At 35.5% G+C, this 23,134-nt stretch overlaps 1 long non-coding RNA gene across 1 annotated transcript; it reads right to left on the reverse strand.

The window, feature by feature from the left end:
• Positions 1–3,934: 3,934 nt before the first annotated feature.
• LOC123878061 lies at positions 3,935–5,166 on the reverse strand. Its single transcript, XR_006798738.1, has 2 exons — positions 5,116–5,166; positions 3,935–4,007 (listed from the first exon to the last, which is right to left on the reverse strand). It is a non-coding gene; the product is annotated as an uncharacterized LOC123878061 (long non-coding RNA).
• Positions 5,167–23,134: the final 17,968 nt, after the last annotated feature.

Here is a 23,134-nt window from a genome sequence, read left to right on the forward strand (position 1 = left end):
ATTAGTTTCATCATGATTCACCCATTTTCCGCCCCACTACTGAGTACGGGTCTCCTCTCAAATGAGAAGGGTTTAGGCCATAGTCTGCCACGCTGGCCCAATTCGGATTGGCAGACTTCACACACCTTTGAGAACATGGACAACTCTCAGGCATGCAGGTTTCCTCACGATGTTTTCCTTCACCGTTAAAGCAAGTGATATTTAATTGCTAAAAGGTACATAACTGAAAAGTTAGTGGTTCGTGCCCGGGATCGAACCCCCGACCTCCGATTAGGAGGCGGACGTTTTAACCTCTAGGCTATCACAGCTTTTATTATGCCTGTATATTAGTTTATAGCGTATATAAGTTTATGGGGCTATAATTCATTATTAAAGAGAATTATTAAATAAAAATCACGATTTTCATTTATTTTCACAATCTTTTGCACCAAGCGCTAATTAAACTAAATCTATCTATGACAGGAAATACCTACATGTTTTATTAAATCAAATGAAATATAGGAAAGCGCTGTGAAATCATTTATTTACTAAAAACAAAATGTTTGACTTCACCAGCCAATTTGAAAACTTGAAAGTGTAGTAGTGAAAAATTCAAAACCAAATGGAAATTGGTAGCTGAACGTCAGTGCAATTAAAAATAGGCAGAAAAAATGGCCGATTTTTTGTACATTGCTCTCTTTCCATGTATTTATTTATTTACTTATTTGCTCTGTAGAATCGGGAATTCAATTTATTTTTAATCCGGCAACATAAAAGAACATTGGACATGGAATTTTTACTAAAATCTAAATAACAGAAGTGTAAATTAAATATTTATAACACCCCCGACAAGTGAAGGTTACAGTAACTAGAAAAGAGCTGATAACTTTCAAACGGCTGAACCGATTTTCTTGGATTATAGCTAAGAACAGTCTCGATCAAGCCACCTTTCAAACAAAAAAAAAATTAAATTAAAATCGGTTCATTAGTTTAGGAGCTACGATACCACAGACAGATACACACAGAGATACACACGTCAAACTTATAACATCCCTCTTTTGGGTCGGGGGTTAAAAACGAAAAGCTGACTGACTGACTGATCTATCAACGCACAGCTCAAACTATTGGACAGACAGACAACAAAGTGCCCCTATAAGGGTTCCTTTTTTCCGTTTGAGGTATAAAACCCTAAAAAATTCCTATAATTTCAGCCGTTAAAGCAACGCCATAATTTTTCTCATGTTTAACAAAAACACAGAGTTCGAACTCCCAAATAGAGCAAAAGAGTTTAAAAAAGTATTATTTTATTCGTGCTTGTTTAATCGAATCTACCTAATTGGTATATTCGAAACAAGCACGAAGACCCAGTGAAAATGTTTTAAACGAAAGAGGAAATTACGAAAACAACATGCCGACACGAAAACATGATATTTTTTTACTGATTGTGTTTTTTTAAGGGAATATTAGCTGTTTTACGGCTTTACACATTTTAAACCCCCGACTCAAAAATAGGGGTGTTATAAGTTTGACGTATGTATCTGTCTGTGGCATCGTAGCGCTTAAGCGAATGAACCGATTTTAATTTAGTTTTTTTTTGTTTGAAAGGTGGCTTGATCGAAAGTGTTCTTAGCTATTATCCAAGAAAATCGGTTCAGCCGTTTGAAAGTTATCAGCTCTATTCTCGTTACTGTTAACTTTCACTTGTCGGGGGTGTAATAAATTTTTAATTTACACTTGTATTTGTTCCGCTAAGCAACAGTTGTACCTATATCATAAGGAACAGTAAATAAATAAAAAAATCTCATTAATCCTTGTTAAATTAATTAATTCCTGTTCAAACAATTAAACAAAGAGTCTCATTGTTTCGACAGATATTGTTACGTTTGATAAATTACTTTGGGTATATAGGCTTTGTTCGGGACCCTCTCAGATTTGTATTTTCTGCCTTGGGCCCTCTGACACTTGCTAATGATTCGTGGTGAATGGGCCCAGTTGGATAGTTTAATGATATTTTAAGAGCTTCCGAGATGGTCAAGTGGCTTCTTTTGCTCGTCCAGTAGCTTGAAAAGCTAGTAAAATTTAAGAGGATCGTCTAGTTTTAATCACACTTCACACTAATATTATAAAGGCGAAAGTTTGTATGTGTGTGTGTGTGTGTGTGTATGTTTGTTACTCCTTCACGCAAAAACTACTGGACGGATTAGGCTGAAATTTGGAATGGAGATAGATAATATCCTGGATTAGCACATAGGCTACTTTTTATCCCGGAAAACCAAAGAGTTCCCACGGGATTTTGAAAAACCTAAATCCACGCGGACGAAGTCGCGGGCGTCAGCTAGTTTTTCATATACGTAAAAGTGATAACGTTTTTCTGACCGCAAATGTAGTCCAATTCTCATAGTTGTTAGAAATGTTTAAGATACTAGCTGTGCCCGCGACTTCGTTCGCGTGGAATAGTGACTTTTCGGGCAGCATATACTCTGTACGTTAAAAATTTTCGCCGTGATTCTTTAAATTGACATAACTTTTTTATTTATGAACCGATTGACATTAAATAAACACGAAATGTTAAGTGAAGCTTACTATAATATATTAGTGAAAACCGTATCTAAATCGAATAAGCCGTTTCTGATATTAGCGTGCACAAACACACAGACAAACAGACAAAAAAAATAAGTACAATTTCGGGTTCGGCATCGATATAATAACAACCCCTGCTACTTTTTTTTATATATTTCCATTGTACAGACACCACTTTTCTACAATTTTATTATATGTATAGATGACGAAAAATTATTCGAGTGCGTTTTAATTTTAAAGAAATATTGCTTACGTTAAAAGTTACTCAGACATTTACATAATCTTCGATTGTATAATATGCTTTTTCCAGGAGCATACTTTTAATATATTTTTTAAACTTTTTGTTTGTTTTATAATTACTCTGGTACTTCTACGGGTCTCTTCATTTCTGATTTGATCATGTATAGTAACTCTAAACATAGCTCTCTCCATCGCCCACTGAATAACTCTGAGCTTTCTTATGGAGGTCTATAGGTAGCGAGCATGTTTCGAATCTTATACCGTTATCAACACCACGTCTTTACTGTCTTACTAAAAATATTACGACTAACAAGTGTAAATTAAAAATTTATAACACCCCCGACAAGTGAAGGTTACAGTAACTAGCAAAGAGCTGATAACTTTCAAACGGCTGAACCGATTTTCTTGAATTATGGCTAAGAACACATCTCGATCAAGCCACCTTTCAAACAAAAAAAGCTAAATTAAAATCGGTTCACTAGTTTAGGAGCTACGATGCCACAGACAGATACACAGATACACACATGCACACGTCAAACTTATAACACCCGTCTTTTTTGGTCAGGGGTTAAAAACCAGTGACAGCCTAGAGCATTTAAAAATCAAACAAAACTGGGTGGTTTACCTAGTCAGCATTGAACAGCAAAAAGGTAATCTATCAACAAGTTTGTGTGATGATAACACGCGGTCAGAAACCAATGGCTGATTCATTTTATTCCAACACTGGCTTTCAGAATGCCTTTTAAATAATTGGAAAAAACCACAGCCGTTGTATCACATGTAGCCAGAGGTTGTACACGGGAATTGGATATAGTGTATAAAATATAAAATGGAAATAACAAAACAATATCGTTTATATTTATATTTTACTAGCATATAGGCGAAACGTTCTGCGTCTTCATTCCTCATACGCATGGCTAAGGTTTGGAATACTCTCCCGCGATCTGTGTTTCCTACCAATTATAATCCGGGTATCTTTAAGACAAGAGTGAATAGGCACCTTCTAGGTAAACGCGTCCCATCTTAGACCACATCATCACTTTCCATCAGATGTGATTGTGGTCAAGCGCTTACCTATAGTGAATAAAAAAAAAGGCATATGCCCGCGACTTCGTTCTCGTGGATACGGGTTTTGAAAAATCCCGTAGGAACTCATTGATTTTTCGAGATAAAACGTAGCGTATGTATGTGTTAATCCGGGGAATAATCTATATTATCCATTCCAAATTTCTACCAAATCTGTACCTGGATTAACGCATAGGCTACTTTTTATCCCGGAAAATTTTGAAAAACCTAAATCCACACGGACAAAGTCGCGGGCGTCAGCTAGTTATTACAAAATTCTGTGTTCGATAAGAAAAGTACCTTTCTATACCTATTTATTCTAAGCTCACTCTGTCGAAATGGGACCATCTCTCGCTTGAAATATGGCGCCATAAACCTAACGATATATTGACATTTTTATGCTTACAGATGGCTTACAGTATTTCAGTATGCGTGAGATAGATTTCGAAATTTACCTGTGGTCTTACATTATGTTGTTCAATAGTTTTATGAGCTTAGAACAACGCGAGAGCCATTTGAGATCCCTAACCTCACTCCATGAAGTCCTCGGCAACATGGGTGGTCTACTCCGCTTCTGGAGCGAGCTTGGATGGCTGGAGTGAAGACTTCGGCAGGGACTTCAACGAAAACTTTTTAGTGAGGAAACCAGCCCAGAAAGAAGAAAGAAAGAAAATGAGCCTAAAAACTTTCTCACTTCCGGGCCTTTCTCTTATTTAAAAAAAAAGAATATTAGTCATTTTAATCATGACTTACATTCCCTTTTCCCTCAATTAAGCGTAAAGCTTGTGCCAGGAGTGGGTACGACAATAGTGCAACGGGTGGGGTTTGAACCGCCGACCTTTGGGAATTCAGTCCGCTCCTCAACCGTTGAGCTATCGAGGCTCGACGCTAAATAATTGACGCTAAATAGCGCTGTGTATATTGATACCTCATTTCCAGGAAACTCTAGAAAGGATTTCCAGGAATTTCAACCAAGCGAAGTCAGGGCGTGGCATCAATAAGTTCTCAATGCCATTCTCACGATCGTTTTGTAATGTGTCTTCTACTTTATGGCGCTGTCGGGGAAACATATTGAAATTCTATTTGTAAAGTGCAATTTCCTTTTCTAAGCAATTTCGAAGTGAAATTTTATATGCCAACTAGCCGATGCTCGCGACTTCGCCCGCGTGGATTTAAGTTTTTCTGAATCCCGTGGGAACTCTTTGATTTTCCGGGATAAAAAGTAGCCTATGTGCTAATTCAGGATGTTACCTATCTCCATTCTAAATTTCAGCCTAATCCGTGTAGTAGTTTTTGCGTGAAGGAGTAACAAACATACACACATACACATACAAACTTTCGCCTTTATAATAAGTGTAATATAGTGTGACTAGCTTATGCCCGCAACTTCGTCCACGTGGACTACCCTTTCAAACCCCTGTTTCAGTCTTTTAGGGATTGAATTTTCGAAATTCCTTTCTTAGCAGATACGTTACAATAGCTATCTGCATGCCAAATTTCAGCTCGATCCGTCCAGTAGTTTGAGCTGTGCGATCAGTCAGTCAGTCAGTCTTCCAGTGCCCCACTTTCCAGTGCAAGGTCACTATTTTAGCACCTTAGGACCCTTAACATCTATGTGATCTGCCCATAGTCACTTCAGCTTCCAACCCGTTAAGCTATGTAGGTTACACTAGTTCTCCTACGGATCTCTAAATTTCTGATTCGATCACGTGGAGAAACTCCAGGCATAGCTCTCTCCATCACCCATTGAATGCCTCTGAGACTAGTAGATAGTGTACAGGTATATTTGTACAGATATTTGATGTACGACGGATGTTGCTGGATATATAGCGCCGTGTTCTCTACCAGGGTAGAAAGTAAAACAAAAGAAATGAACACTAAAAAATATATATTATAATTCACAATTTTAAGTTACAATTCTTGGAACTACAACTCGCTACAACGGGCTAGATGCCTAGAACGTAGCCTCTAAAATGCTTACACGCTAGAGCCTCTACAGATAGCATCATTACTTACCATCTGATGAGATTGCAGTTAAGAACTAAATTGTATCTGAATAGATAAATAGAAAAAAGGGTTAAAAATCTAGACTTTAAATGAGAAAAACTAATTAGTGAGAGATGGCGGTGGGACGTTGGATGCCCCGGTGAATGTAAAAGTTAAATATTACTTGCCCTAGTTAAGACGGCTTTTTTAATGAGAAACCTATTCGTTAGTTTTTTAACCCCCGACCCAAAAAGAGGGGTGTTATAAGTTTGACGTGTGTATCTGTATATCTGTCTGTGGCATCGTAGCTCCTAAACTAATGAACTGATTTTAATTTAGTTTTTTTTTGTTTGAAAGGTGGCTTGATCGAGAGTGGTCTTAGCTATAATCCAAGAAAATTCGGTTCAGTAAGTCTGTAAAGAGGGGGTTAAATTAATGGACGGTAAAGGACATATTAAGGCCTATTTGTGGCAACGCAAATCAATCTATTGCGATTGTTAAGCAACGTTGACCCAAATCGGTAACTGGATGGGTTACCAACTTCGGAGGTCCGAATTTGGCCTATTCCGTGCCGTGAAATGCATGTCAAGTCATTTGTCACGATTATTATCACTAACATCTTCTGAAAATAACTGTAAAAATGTTGTATAGAAACAGGTGTTACTTTGCGGAAGTCCATGATATACAGGGAACCAACAGCTTAATTTGCTATAATCCACTAAACCAGACAGCAGCATGCGATGTGCACCGCCCACCCTCCCACTGCTAAACATGCAGGAAAAGCCACCAAAAGCAAGCAATACGCACCACCACGCAGCACCACACAGATCCCAAAACCACTCAACGCACGTTTCGCCCCGACACCGGAGCATCCTCTACATCTCCTGAGGATGCTTTATGCCTACCGCCATATTGCGGAAAACCCGTGAAACTAATTTATACAAGTCCATTTCCTTAGTGACCATAGACCATAGACTACATAGTCTATAGCTAAGAACACTCTAGATCAAAGCCACCTTTGAAACAAAAAAAAACTAGATTAAAATCGGCTCATTAGTTTAGGAGCTACGATGCCACAGACAGATACACAGATACACACTCAAACTTATAACACCCCTCTTTTTGGGTCGGGAACTTTTTTTATATTTCTGTTCAGGCTTTACATTGTATTGAGAAGTAAAACATCACAGTACAATGAATTATTGAAACTATTTCAAACTAAGTTGGAAAGCGCCCCTCATACCTTATGAATCGTGGGTTGACATATTTATGGTTACTCCACACGATTACATTAGAAATTGTGATTTGTGTTGACTTTGATAAGGAAAATGAATTTCTTTATTTTTGTTGCGGTTGCTGTTGCGGTGACATGTTATTTATTAACCCCCGAAACAAAACGAGGGCTGTTATAAGTTTGACGTGTGTATCTGTGTATCTGTCTGTGGCATCGTAGCTCCTAAACTAATGAACCGATTTTAATTTAGTTTTTTTTTGTTTGAAAGGTGGTTTGATCGAAAGTGTTCTTAGCTATAATCCAAAAAATCGGTTTGTTTGAAAGTTATCAGCCCTTTTCTAATTACTGTAGGTACCCTTCAGTAGTACAGTTCAGTAGATTTTTAGTCTATGTTTTATTCTATGTTATCGTATAATTTTTATGCATAATAGTTTTTGATTTATTGTGCAAAAAGTTGGAAAAATACTCGAATACGGAACTTTCGCTTTCGATTCGCACTTCACCAAAAAACACTATAACAAAATAAAAAGGACACTACCCATCTACTCTATTATGTACTGGGATAAATCACAGATCTAGAATGGAGAAGGGGTCCAAAATCTAAGACTATAATTTCAAGTACGGATATAATCCCTAGATTTCAGACCCCAGCTTATACGTGACCTGCAAACGAGAGTCTCTTCTGTAAATTATATTATACACCAGCGTACCCGCCCTGGCTTTGGTTGGATGGAATTACTGTAAATCCTTTCTAAGTTTACGCTATATAGAAAACCTGCATGCAAATCCCAAGTTTCTAGACCAAATTTTTTTTTCTCTCTCGTCTGGCTTTACAAAGATTAGCCAATGTCAAGTTTGTAGTTATTTGTAACAAGTTAGTTAAACTATACAAGTATGGACCCCGTCTGTGCCGGTGCTCGCCGACATACGCACGGCACCCCCTTAGAGCGCTTTCCAGTCAGTTTTAACAAAAAAAAAAACACTCCAAAAAGGCAGAGCACGCCCGCCAGCTAACACCAACACAGACGAAGTCCTAGACCAAATTAAAACATTAAAATATTTTTAAGGGTTCCATACCTCAAAAGGAAAAACGGAACCCTTACATAGGATCACTTTGTTGTCTGTCTGTCTGTCTGTCCGTCTATCCGTCTGTCGTATCTGTCAAGAAAACCTGTAGATAGGAAGGGTATTTCCCGTTGACCTAGAATCATGTTTGTCAGGTAGGTAGATCTTATAGCACAAGTAAAGAGTTCCCACAGTATTTTTGGAAAACCTAAATCCAGGCGGACAAAGTCATGGACATCAGCTGAATTATTATAATCTTAAAATCTGGCTATTTTTTTATTACGGTAAAATAGACCGTATATAGAATAGTAATAAATGATGTTTCAAGAATCGTTTTGCCATGTTGAATTCTTGGAACAAGACAACGAAGAGATATATCTAAGTTTTGGATATAGAATTAGTCACAGAATTTAGTCACTAAAGGCCAGCGCATACATTCAGAGGTGAGGTCTTTTTAATACCATCTTAACAGAGCTCTCTCCGTCACTCGCTTCATACAATCGTAGTTCCAATTTCATTTGAATATTAAGCAACCATAGTCCATGAAATTTTGCAGACATATTCTAGAAACTAATATCTGTGTCTTTCGAACGGCTGTACCGATTTTCTTGGATTATAGCTAAGAAAACTCTCGATCAGGCCACCTTGCAAACAAAAAAAAACTAAATTAAAATCGGTTCATTAGTTTAGGAGCTACGATGCCACAGATAGATACACAGATATACACGTCAAACTTACAACACTCCTCTTTTTGGGTTGGGGGTTAAAAACCATCGCGCCTTAGCTCCACTCTACATCTACCGGTGTGCACTGCGCCTAAAGTATAGCTAAGCGTGTGTATACGAAGCCTGACACTTAGAGCAAGTTCTAGGAATACCTACTAGTCTCTAAAGTTAACCGATCTGGGCACGAATTGTTCTTAGAACTTCGGGAACCTTAAGGTTCCCGAAGTTCTAAGAACAATTCTCATTCAAGTCTATTTAAATAGACTTTATCGAAGTTTGGATTTTCAGCCAAAGCAAAGTTATTTCTTGTTATTTTTTATAGTTATTTTTAACCGACTTCCAAAAAAGGAGGAGGTTCTCAAATTGTCGGAATCTTTTTTTTTTTTTCTACAGAACTCCTCAATGGATAAGAGCAAATTGCTCGCGATCAGTGTAATAGCTTAGTAAACAGTAGGGTTTTAACTGGGCATAGCATATTATATATAGTACCTACAGTGGGGCCACTAAAAATTGTGAAATAAAAAAATTTTCAAAAGAAAAATAAAACCGACTTCAAAAACCACAAACACTGAAAAGTAAAAAATAATTTTTGTTTAGCTACACGTGTAAATGTACCTAGGTATGAAGTCGGGCGAGCTTCACTCTTGGATTTCTAATTTTGTTTTAATATGCTCGCTCGATTTCATACCTAGGTATATTTACCTACACGTGTAGCTAATAAACAAAAATATTTTTTACTTTTTAGTGTTTGTGGTTTTTGAAGTCGGTTATATTTTTCTTTTGAATTCACATCCACATTGATTTAGGTTTGAAAAATCCCGTGGGAACTCTTTGAATTACCGGGATAGAAAGTAGCCTATAAGTTAGTAGTAAGTTGCTCCGTTGCATGATTGAAAGGCTGAACCAAGAAACAATTTTGGATTTTAAGTTACATTACGGTTACCACAAAAAACCGACCAAGTGCGAGTCAGACTCGCGCACTGAGGGTTCCGTACTCGGGTATTTTTCCAACATTTTGCACGGTAAATCAAAAACTTACTATGCATAAAAATAAATAAAAATCTAGTTTAGAATGTACAGGTAAAGCCTTTTCATATGATACCCTACTTGGTATATTTATCTTACTTTGAAAATTGAAACATATTCCAATCAATTTTTATTTAATGATATAACCACAAATTCGCGCTTTTCAGATTTATTCCTGTATTTGTACTATAAGACCTACCTACCTGCCAAATTTCATGATTCTAGGTCAACGGGAAGTATCTTATAGGTTTCTTGACAGACACGACGGACAGACAGACAGACAGACAACAAAGTGATCCTATAAGGGTTCCGTTTTGCCTTTTGAGGTATGGAGCCCTAAAAAGCAAATTGAGTTGCACAAGTTTATTGGATTATTGGATTATGGGAGCTCCAATACTTAGGGGATACTTGCGCTCCTCGTGGCCTTAGATTCGCCTGCCCGTGGCTTACCTCAAGAAACACCTTACCGTTACCTTGGACAGGAATATACCGGGAAAGGAAGAAATAAAAGCACAAGAATTCAAGAGAAGACACTTTATTAAAGAATAAATATCAGCGTTCATTATTTGACATCCAAAATCGCTAGTTTCCTGATTCGCTAGTTTCTTGATTTGTTCATTTGTCCTTCAATCATGTCGCCACAGAACAACTGGTCAACGTGATTTTTTGCATGGATATAGTTGAAGACCTGGAACGTGACGTAAGCTACCATCCATTCTCACCAAGTCGCGGGCTTCAGCTAGTATCCATCTTAATCTGAAAATACAAACAATTGGGCGGATTATAATATTTTACGTCTAATCGATCTTTCCTTTCACACATTTCCACAATGTTTTCACACCTGTGGTTGGTTTTCGCGAACTCTGAAAATATATATTATGGTAGAAAAAAAAAACTTTTCTTTTCTTTCCAAATTTCATTTTGTTATGAAATTTGGAAAGAAAAGAAAAGTTTTTTTTTTCTACCATAATATATATTTTCAGAGTTCGCGAAAACCAACCACAGGTGTGAAAACATTGTGGAAATGTGTGAAAGGAAACCTCTCTCGAGACACACTCGTCAAGATCATACGTGAAGCCGTTGATATTGCTTATAAAACTTCTATAGATATGGACAGAGTGAACTATACTCTATACACAGAAAGAAGTTAGAATAGCGCTCTTTCTCTCTCTATCTTTGATAACATCAGAGACAACACTTTCACTGCGATTATGTTATTTTACCTAGATATACCTAGGAACGGTCGGCCTCAGAATTCGAGTAGCAACTCCGCGAAACTATTGCTTCAAAAATCTGCCGCCTTTATGACTTTTTTCTATAAACACGCCACAAATTCAAATTTAAAATATTTTTATTCAATTAGACTTTTATAAGTACTTTTGAATCGTCACGAGCATCTACCACTGGTACGGAATGCCACACACACATAACACATATTATGTGCATAACCATGCTACGCGAATATCATCATAAAGGTGCTAAACGACTTGCGGCCTTTGACTGTACCTACTTATCTTTCCTATACTTTTTCAGGCGTAACTGCATATCTAAAGCTTTGTATATCAATGGAAGTGATGCGGGAATTCGGGGAAGTAATGCTGTAAATAGAATAAGCGATTCGGGATGTGATAAATGTTGTATGAGACTTTCGGATAGAAAGTTGCGATAACGTAACAAGGCTTTATACAATTTACTACGGTTTGACCAATCCTTTATGCCTCAATAAAAATACAGGGTGTATTAGCGTTATTATTAAACAAATGCAATGCCAATAACAATCCAGTCCAATGTCAACGGGAAGTAACCTATAGGTTTTCTTGACAGACACGACGGACGGACGGACAGACAGACAGACAACAAAGTGATCCTATAAGGGTTCCGTTTTACCTTTTGAGGTACGGAACCCTAAAAATATACCCAATGTCACACGAGATGTTGTAAGGATTCTAGCGATACCCCATACATCCATATCTGTTCAGGCATTTAGAAGTTATAGGGGAATAAAGAAACTAACACACATACATACAAGAACCTTTTAATTGCACTCCTTTTTCGTGCAGTCGTGCGAAAAGGGAAATAATTATACGTTTCATAGTCACAGTAATCAAGTAAATTAAATTCATTTAGTTCCTGTTAAAGGGATGACCCTTTTAACAGGAATTAAAGCAAGTCATGCAAAAGAAAGAGGTCAAACGGAGGTCGTGACAGTTATCAAATCAGTAATCAGATCGTATAAGGTCAAAACAAATAGAATTTTAATGTCGCATCCCACAGTCTGTGGTGAGATAGCTTCGCGAGGGAAAATTAAGTTTTGTACCGCTGATACCTACTTACCATAACCAAAGATATATACAACTTCTTGGATCTAAAAGTTTATTTTTGTTTGAATGAAATGAATGAAAATACCTGTATGCTTTACTAGAATATGATGCCTATGACCTCATAATATTATCGTATGACATATAATCAAAGATAAACAATGTTTTTAGGGTTCCGTACCTCAAAAGGAAAACCGGAACACTTATAGGATTGCTTTGTTGTCTGTCTGTCTGTCCGTCCGTCCGTCCGTCCGTTGTGTCTGTCAAGAAACCTATAGGGTATTTCCCGTTGACCTAGAATCATGAAAGGCAGGTAGGTAGGTCTTCTAGCACAAATACAGAAATTAATCTGAAAACCGCGAATTTGTGGTTACATCATTTAAAAAAAAAAATTAAATGTGTTTCAATTTTAAAAGTAAGATATCTATACCACGTGGGGTATCATATGAAAGGGCTTTACGTATACATTCTATACAGATTTTTATTTATTTTTATGTATGATAGTTTTTGATTTATCGTGCAAAATATTGAAAAAAATACCTGAGTTATGAGTACGGAACCCTCAGTGCGCGAGTCTGACTCGCACTTGGCCGGTTTTTAATCCCCGTGGAAACTCTTTTATTTCCGGAAAAAATTTGCCTATGTCCGTCTTCATGATGCATGTTTGTACGAGTATCAAATACAAAATACTTGTCTTTATGAGAATAATGTAAGCTTGGCCCATCTTAATTATCTATAAACGTATAGAAGTTACTGATTAGATAGTTGGCGCCACTCAAATCATAACAAATCATAACATCATATTAGAAGGCGTCATTGATTGGCTGAAGTTGTTCAACATCTGATCGATAAACGTACTGTATATAAAATTCTTATAGTTTTTAGTTGATGAATTGTAGCATAATAAAGGATAATATTTGTAATCAATATATAAGATGAAAACATCTTTATTACTTAGATGATTTGTTAAACGAGCTTGATGATTTGTATATTAGTCACTAAGTTTATTCATTGTACAATTTGGATTGGCCGATAACGATAAGATAAAAAGGGGAGTGGCTAATAAACGTGGAGAGGTTACCTGTAAGAGTGGTTTTAAAACGAGGACATTCGGAAATATACTAACGTAAGAGGAACAACATTTATTTGACACAAATGTAAAAGTTAATAAATTTAAATATGAAATAAAAGTATAATAATTTATCATAAAGATTGTGTTTGTGATTTCGTCAGACCTTACCCAAAAGGTCAGAAGAGGGACATCAAGAAAATATAATATTTTCTTGTCACGCTCACGACTCAGAGAAACAAGTGGAAATATACAGAGGAACGAGAAAGAAGTGGAGGTCTAGTAGACCACAGACATTTTGGAGCACAAGGCCAATATTTGGGCCTCAATATATCAAAGTACCTAGTCATGGCATCAAAGGATTTCTGGATAAACGGGTAGGATCTTTCCATGATTTTATTTTTATTGATAGCTATTAATGGTATTTTTTTTTTTATTTTTATTTGTGTGGGTTTTCGTTTTGTTTGTTCTACATTTAGTTATCATTTTGTTAAAAAGCTTTGCTCCGAGTTGGAATGGAAATTATATAACGTTATGATACCTAGAATTACCCACATGTTTATAATTCATCTTGTATATTGGTTATACAAATGCGATCGACCTTCAAATTGTGGTTTAAATAACATTGAGGTATTTAGAAGGCTTATTTTACAATGAAAAATGAAAAATGTTTATTTACAAAATACAGTCTTGTACAATTTTCCTGTTTCTGGTGGTACCCGCACTAGGTTATCCTGTATCGTGGGTACAATGGAATAGATAGTGAACATAGTGTTAAACAATATAAAAAGTGTGGTTTACTTAATGATGGGCGTTATTGTTACTTTTAAATAGTTTTCAGGATGTATCTACTATGTCCTGCCGGGGTTTTATTTCTCATTAAATGATTTCACAGGTGAATATCTCACGGAACGTGGTATTTCAATCTTCACACTTGTAATCGTGTGCCGAATTAGTTTGGTTAAGAGTTACGATAGGGATTTATTTTCACATACCTAGTGGTTTTGTTTTACGGAAGGTGAATTTCTGGATTTAGGTTCAATCGTTTGCTGCATTCATTGTATAGATAGATGTTTTCCTTTTTCTAGCACACAGTGACGCGATATTATCACACAGCACTCATTGGGCATCTTGAATGTTGTTTTGTGAAATTATTATTTTTTGTAAACCGCTTTGGGATAAGGTAGAAAAAGTTACATGAAATAGCTTTTCGTTTTACGCCTGCCAGTGAAATAATCCGCCTCTACTTGTAATGGTTACTGAGTGATTGGGGATATAAAATGTTAATTGATAAAAATGAAGGTGATCCGTTGTAATAAAGTAATAGTGACCAGGGTTAATAAATTGAGCATTTTGAGAAATATAAATCCTAAAATGGGTGTAAAAGTAGGTTTATCTTATCTGGTTATTCTTTAACTAAATTTAAAATTATGGTAGGTAGGTAGTCAGATAGTTTTAAATACGGGGTGCATAAATAAGTGTTTTTTTTTACAAAAGTGAGGAGAAATGTTTTCATTTATCTATTTTTACCACTTGAAACGCGTAATGTTTGAGTTTCAAACATAACTTTGCTGATAACAGCTCACCATGAACAACCCATGGCCGGCCCACTACTGAGCAACAAGTGTCTCCTCACAGAATGAGAAGGGTTTAGGCCGTAGTCTACCACGCTAGATAACAGCTAATTTACTTTTAATACTGGCACAATAATTTGAGTACTACGAGTAGTAGGTAGGTATAGTATATGGGCAGCGGGGTTTTTTTTTTACCTGTATTCACGCAATTAACTGTGTACTGCCGCATTTAAATGCAATATGATTTTGTTTTTATTGGAATAACATCGCTTGGCGGGTTAAATTCCTGGCAAATGTTCTATTAAAATTAGAGTAAGTTTTTTTTTTAATGGTAATATACCTACAGTACTGCCCTTAGGGCAGGGCGCGATAATAAGTACCTACTACCAAAATACTATTTTCTTTGTTGTACGCAAGAAATTTTAGGCAAATATCTTTGCACTACGCTCGCGTTTGTGGCATGACATTATCCCAGAAATATATTTTAAAAAAAATTCACGCTCGCTTGACTCGCTTCGCGATAGTTCAGTTTCGATATGCATTTAGTTAACAAAACTCTCAGGAAACCACGTTTGTTGTGCTCTCGAAATTGATCAGTCTATTTGATAAAATCGAAATGCGGTGCCTTATAAATTTCGCTTAGGAGCGCCGGTAGTATCTCATGATAATAATATGAATATTGATCATAATTTTTTTTTTAGGATGATTAAGCATTGAAGGGTTTTCGGCTGGTCTGGCATTTCGCCTGATTTTATGTTTTTGCTTATTTAGCGCGTTCAGGAAAGCTTTGACAACGTTTTATAACATGAGTATATATTTTTTTTGTTTTAGTTACCCAAACAGAAAAAAAAAAAGCATTAAAGATGTGGGACCGAGGGATAAATCTAGTTTGATTTTTGGTTGGATTATGAAGTTGTAGTTAGGGTATTTAAAATAGAAAGATTTCAATTGTAGGAAATGATGTAAAACATGTTGAGGATAAGTTGTGTAATAAAGTCGATAATTCACTTGTTGGATGTCACGCGATCTATTGCGAGGAGGAATCTTTTTCTTGTCTCTGTTTTTATAAATACGGTGTTCTGACGGGTTTTTATTTACGTCTCGGATTATTGAATACTTTCGGTGTTTGATTGGACGGTTAGAGGTTGCAAAAGCAATCGCCCTCTAATTAAATCATTTATTTAGGCATTAGTTCAATTTGGATTAAATCTCGCGAAAAGCCACGGTGGCTGTCTCTCGCGCGTCTTGGAAAGACATTCCTAATGCCTGTTTTTCTGAGGGAGGGATGCATTATCAAGTGAGATGAGCTGCAATGTTTGCGGCTGATTATTTTGGAAAATTTGCAATCGTGGCAAGTGGAGTAAAGTTTGACTAAACGATTTAATGAACTAAGTATATAATGGATTTGGTGAATGGTTATGTTATATAACATTTTGATAAATGGATGAATTTGAAGAGTGTATGTATGTGGTTGATGCACATTTGTTTCATATTTTTACTTAAGTTATAAAGTATTACATTTGGTGAGTAGTTATTTATATTTGGTAGGGTAGGTTTGATAAACAGGTAGTTATCTTGATTAATAAGTGAGTTATCATTTTATAAATGCGTACTTTAATGTTTGATGGACTGGTATACTTGATAAATGTGCATATTTTCATACTTCAAAGACAAGTTGTACCTATTAGTTTCTTCAAGCTTTTAGTTGCTGATAATTATATTAACATTCTTTAGAGCGCATGTCCTATGGACGAAATCGTTTATACATACTTTCACTGTTTGAAATGTTACAATCATAAAGATATAGTTATGACTAGAGGAGGTCATAGCTTGTTGCCGCTCTTGTACATCCATGTGTCGACTAGGTATTGTTATCTCAGTATATTTCAGGGAACCTCCGTTCGGGTGAAAGCGATAGCTGTTGGATAAATGCTTGTTGGGTTATCAGAAGACCGTGTAGTCTTCGATGAGGTTACTTGTAAATATTATAGCGAAATAGTAAGTTTAAAAATAGAATGAGGCTAAACTAAAAAAATGAGACAAAGATAAAAATAATAACTTAAAGCATTGAAACAGCATAAAGTGAAATAGTAACTTACAAACTATACATACATATTTACGAATTATGTAGATAGATATAGTATTACTGGATTACATATATCAAATAAGAATACTGTCAGCTCATGTTTTGTTTTCGGCGTGGTAATTTTACGCTTAAAACTCATAAGAGACATCATGAGGTTCGCTTTCTGTAAAAGTTATTAGCTTTAACAGTTAATTGATTTATTACATTATTTATTTATTATACACTCAACAAGTAAAAGTATTTTGTTTTGACAAAATCCAAAGAAGTACCTATTGGATTATATTAATTTAATGATAAATAATGATATTTTGAAAATAGAAGAGACTACTACATTTTTGGGGATAACCTTAGATGCGAAGCTGCAATGGGGCACCCATATATCAACTCTTGCTGGCAAACTAGCTCTGCTGCTTACGCGGTTAGAAAGATTCGACAATTAACTGACGTGGAGACCGCAAAGATAGTATATTTTGCTTATTTTCATAGTATTATGTCTTATGGAATCTTAATATGGGGTAGAGCGGCAGATATTGGGAGAATTTTTGTATTACAAAAAAGGGCAATACGCGCAATTTATAACTTAAAACCACGCGATTCACTTCGAGAAAAATATAAGGAAATAGGTATCCTTACCGTAGCCTCTCAATATATTTACAACAACATAATTTTTGTAAGACAAAATATTCTTAGTTACAAGAAGGTTGGCGATCTACACAACAGGCTGACTAGACACCGTAACAGGCTTGCGACTCCTACGCTCCGTCTCAGGAAGGTCCAAAAGTCATTTGTGGGAATGGGTATAATCTTCTATAACAAAATTCCTCAGTCAATTTTGGACTTGCCTTTACACAGGTTCAAAAAATCTATTAAAAATATGCTCTTGAGAAAAGCATATTATACTATCGAAGATTATGTAAATGATAAAAAAGCGTGGATTTGAACTTCGATTCGCTCCAGCAATGCGCAGGACTTCAATTGCTTTTATACATGGCATAATATTGTATATCAAATCTTTGAAAAGAGCAACCGCCGAGTTTCTTGCTGGTTCTTCTCGGTAGGAAAGGCATTCCGAACCAGTGGTAGATGCTTTTGACGATTCGAAAGAACTTGTAAAAGTCTAATTGAATAAAAACATTTTGAATTTGAATTTGAATTTGAATAAGGCAAGGTACGAAGCATTGGCTGGATTTTACAACATTTAAAGTTTCCTGTTCATTTTTATCATTGAGTTAATTTGAGGCGGAAGGATCCTCTTGAAAATTTTTAAGATTAAGTTATTAGTAAGAAAGTATATTTTGCTTAGGTTAGTTTAAAATGTACAGCCGGTAATTTAAAAAAAAATATATATATTTAATTTTACATAATAGGTGAAGCTGGTTGATGCACCAAAAATCGAATTATCATAGGAATTTAATTAAGCTAACATTTTTATTTATTATCAACTTCAAATATACAGTAGCAAACTGATTAGTTGGAATACATGCAGTGATTGGAATATTTAAGTTCCGATAGAAGAATCTATATCGTGGCTTGTTCCTTTATGGACAAGAATATTTTTTTTGACTCGTGGGACCACTTACACAAAATATCAACGTTCGGTTTGGAGGTCTTCCATGGCTATTCCTACAGTTCCATGACGTATTGAAGAGGTTAACACTTTGTCGCTCATCACATCAACCAGCACGGCATTTGGGTATGATGGATGGATGTAGATAGGTACACGTTTGATGGGGGGGGGTTTAGTGGTTTGTATCAATAGGAACCAGGGGTTGAATGAGGAAGGCTGAGGACAGTACGTGTGGTGCTTACTAGGGAAGGTTTATGTTCAACAGTGACCTTATGATGATGACGATGTAGATGACGATGATGATGATGATGGACGTACGAGGATGAATCTTTTACGAAACGAATAAAGGGAAATCGAACAGATGCGGGTCATTACGGTTAACATATAAAATAATGTATAAGGTACCTACTTTCTTCTAATCTTTATGATCGATCAGCTTGTGATAGAGATTTTGATGTCGTAGAGAATAGAGATGTATCGAACGGAATATTTATTTCATTTTTTTTCCTGCTATTATGTTGATATCGCTTTTCTCTATGAAAAGGAATTAATGATAAACTAATAGGTATCATTCGGCGGCGAGTCGCGACTGTGTCGTTCCCAGGGTCGAATTTGGTAGTTCTGCTTATGTTACTCGAAACGACAAAGTACGCCATATGGTGCATATTATGGCTAAAATAAAATATATAAGTATCATGTGAAATTATAAATCAAAGATTCTTTTTGCATGTAGATATTATATGGTTAAGAGGCACAAGTGACGCAACTACTGTACCCTGGCGTTTGTTTAACATTGTCCATTAGTACTTCAGAATGTGGATTTTGCTAGAAAAAAAACAATAGGTAATTGTAAGAAATATGGGAAGCGTAATCTGCATTAAAAGAAAAAGTTTGAATTGGAAGCAACCAGGCATAGGATTTTCATACATCCGTAATCACGTTCCTTTCAACTCTCTATCTATCACGGTTCACGATACGCCGTTCGCGGTTCGGGCCGTGACGCACGTGCAGACGGACAGACGGACGGAGAGCAGAGGTTTAGAAAATAGGGTCTCGTAGGCACCCTTCGAGGGGTACGGAACTGGAGAAAACTAAATTATAATAATGATAATAGGTTTTCTAGGTTACCAAGTAAAATTACTTCTCTTAGGTCGGATTGTATTATGATGGATGCTTATGAAACAAAATTAAATGAACGGTCTACTCAAAGTGTTTTATGTTTGCAGGATCCAAGGATGTTGGAAATGAACAAATGAGGGAAAGGATGACCCAAAACTAGGTATGGGTCAGGGACACAAAGTCCCAAGGAAGGAAAGGATGGAAAAGCCCCGAGGTTACGGGCTATGGACAAAAAGTCCTATAGGAGGAAGGAGGTGGACCCTAGGATAAGGGTCATTAAAAATTTGGATCTGGAGGGAAAAGACCCTAGGATAAGGGTCATTAAAAATTTGGATCTGGAGGGAAATAAGGACAATCATATATGTATCCCGGTAGAAGAGAGACGCGCCAAGGCTCGGAATCCGCGATTTTCCAATAAGAAGGGAAGAAGAAAATATGTGCGTAAAACTATTGCGTTGAAAGTGTATGAAAATGTTTTGTGATTTAAATCGAGAACTGGCGGCGATTAACTTTAAGTTTAGAGAGTTTATTTTATCAAAAGGACAAGAAGTTCACTTACACATATTCATATTAAGAATCGCTCCCGATTCTAAATATAAATATAGAAGAAAACATAACCTTTAAAGGTATGGTGACTATACAATAATATAAAAAGTCAAAACACGTTATATTCGTTAACAAACTATACCTACATCTAGCTAAGATATCTATGGTGTTTGACACTGTTTGATTAAACTTTAAACTTTGTAAAAGATTTTTCCTCCAGTATGAGTTTCGGCAAGTACATTATGTAGTAGAGCTAGGTAGTTTACATACCATAATTAGTCCTAGCTTTATGTAATTGTAGCATAATAGGTATGTTCGTTTTGTGTACCATATTTATGAGATTTAGCTTTAAAGTGATGCGTGTATGTACGGACTTTAATAGTATTTTCCTAACAAATAGACATATTTTGAATTTGTATAATTGACTTATATAATATAGTTCATCAGTTTTCTTATATAATTCTTTAGTGGGAAGGAGAGTCTAGTTGGAACAGAACTTTTAACAATTTATTTTGAGATACTTGAAACCCTTTAAAGTAGTTTTTAGTAATTAGTTTTACATGCTCATCCCCAAATCTCTATTGAGTGTTCCTGTAAAATATTGGCTTGTGAGTTATAATTGATACTTCGGACTTTATGCATGTACCTACCTTCTTTGATTAAATGGAGGCCTCCTTTAGTTGCTACTGGTCTCGCAATTTTTGATATCTTTATGATTTTTGAAAAATTATTTATAAATTTAGAGTGTCTGCATCTTTTTATTTTAATATTAGCGGAAGAGAACAGAAAAATGAATTTTAGATTAAAGGCTAAATTTGAGTGCTACTGTAGACTGGCAGGTAAAGTTGCGAGGGTAAATAGTTTGGAATTGAATTGAGTTTATCTGCTATTTTCTAATTATATCGGATGGAAAGGGTTGCTGCGAGTGCTCTAAAATTAAGTTGCAATCATAATCAATACCAATGTATCAATAAAACTGTATATTCCTTCTAGTTAAGGTTAGCAAGAATATTAATTTAATTAATTACTATCTTAATTTTTTTTTGTTTTGTTGAACTAAGTCTTTGTCATTTTGGTTGTGAAGTTTACATGTTACTTAAGTTTTAAGTTTTTTTTTAAAAGCGATGAGACTCGCTTAAAACAGGATGGCCGAGCTGTAAGCTTGGCCCATCTTAATTATCTATAAACGTATAGAAGTTACTGATTAGATAGTTGGCGCCACTCAAATCATAACAAATCATAACATCATATTAGAAGGCGTCATTGATTGGCTGAAGTTGTTCAACATCTGATCGATAAACGTACTGTATATAAAATTCTTATAGTTTTTAGTTGATGAATTGTAGCATAATAAAGGATAATATTTGTAATCAATATATAAGATGAAAACATCTTTATTACTTAGATGATTTGTTAAACGAGCTTGATGATTTGTATATTAGTCACTAAGTTTATTCATTGTACAATTTGGATTGGCCGATAACGATAAGATAAAAAGGGGAGTGGCTAATAAACGTGGAGAGGTTACCTGTAAGAGTGGTTTTAAAACGAGGACATTCGGAAATATACTAAGATAAGATAGATACTATAAGAGGAACAACATTTATTTGACACAAATGTAAAAGTTAATAAATTTAAATATGAAATAAAAGTATAATAATTTATCATAAAGATTGTGTTTGTGATTTCGTCAGACCTTACCCAAAAATAAATATCTTTAAACCTATACCTTGTGTCAGCGACTTCATCCATGTGAATTAAGGTTTTTTTTTTAAATTTCGTGGCAACTTTTTGATTTTCTGAAACCAAATGCAGCCTATGTCTGCCCCAGAGATGTAAACTAACTTTACTCCAATTTTGCGTTACAGCAGCCAATTTTGCCCCCAGTAGGGAGAGTTAAAGTCAAAGGCTTTAAAAATATTAAAACATCTTTGTATTTTGTGTATCAATATTTTGAATCAAAAATGTTACCAATCTAAATTCGTAAACCTTGAATTTATTAGTTCGGGAGCGAGTCTGTTTGCAAAGTTTCATTTGAACGGGATTTTCCAATTCTAATATTTGTCCAAGTTTAGTTTTGTGGATATACCTACAAAGTTTTAACAGGGCTCTCTCCGTCACTCGTTTCCACTCGTTTCATACAATCGTAGTTCCAATTTCATTTAAATATTAAGCAACCAAAGTCCATGAAATTTTGCAGACATATTCTAGAAACTAATATCTGTGTCTGTGGTGTTTTAGATTTTTCTAAAAATATGTAGTTTTAAAATTACAGGGGCTCCAAGATTTGTATGAAAATTTTTAAGACCGCGTAACTTTGAAACCGAATATTTTAACAGAAATCTGGAAAACCACAGACATAGATATTAGTTTCTAGAATATGTCTGCAAAATTTCATGGACTTAGGTTGCTTAATATTCAAATGAAATTGGAACTACGATTGTATGAAACGAGTGGAAACGAGTGACGGAGAGAGCCCTCTTAAATGCTTTAGTTGAACACATTTATTTGTAACGAAAAATTCTAACAAGTGTAAATTAAAAATTTATAACACCCCCGACAAGTGAAGGTTACAGTAACTAGAAAAGAGCTGATAACTTTCAAATTACTGAACCGATTTTCTTGGATTATAGCTAAGAACACTCTCGATCAAGTCACCTTTCAAACAAAAAAAAACTAAATTAAAATTGGTTCATTAGTTTAGGAGCTACGATGCCATAGACAGATACACAGATACACACGTCAAACCTATAACACCCCTCTTTTTGGGTTGGGGGTTAAAAAGTAAATGTAGGCAATAATTTTCCAACTATATGAGATTTTTGTTCGTGATTTTTCACAGCACTGCTACTTTAAGTAATATAGCAAGTGTGACATTAGAAAAGGCTTTTCAAATGATTTTTCACATGCTATCTATGAAAATATGTTCCATCTCTATATGTTGCACGTAGATAT

The sequence above is a fragment of the Maniola jurtina genome, chromosome 25, assembly GCF_905333055.1.
Source record: "Maniola jurtina chromosome 25, ilManJurt1.1, whole genome shotgun sequence".
Classification (NCBI taxonomy): domain Eukaryota; kingdom Metazoa; phylum Arthropoda; class Insecta; order Lepidoptera; family Nymphalidae; genus Maniola; species Maniola jurtina.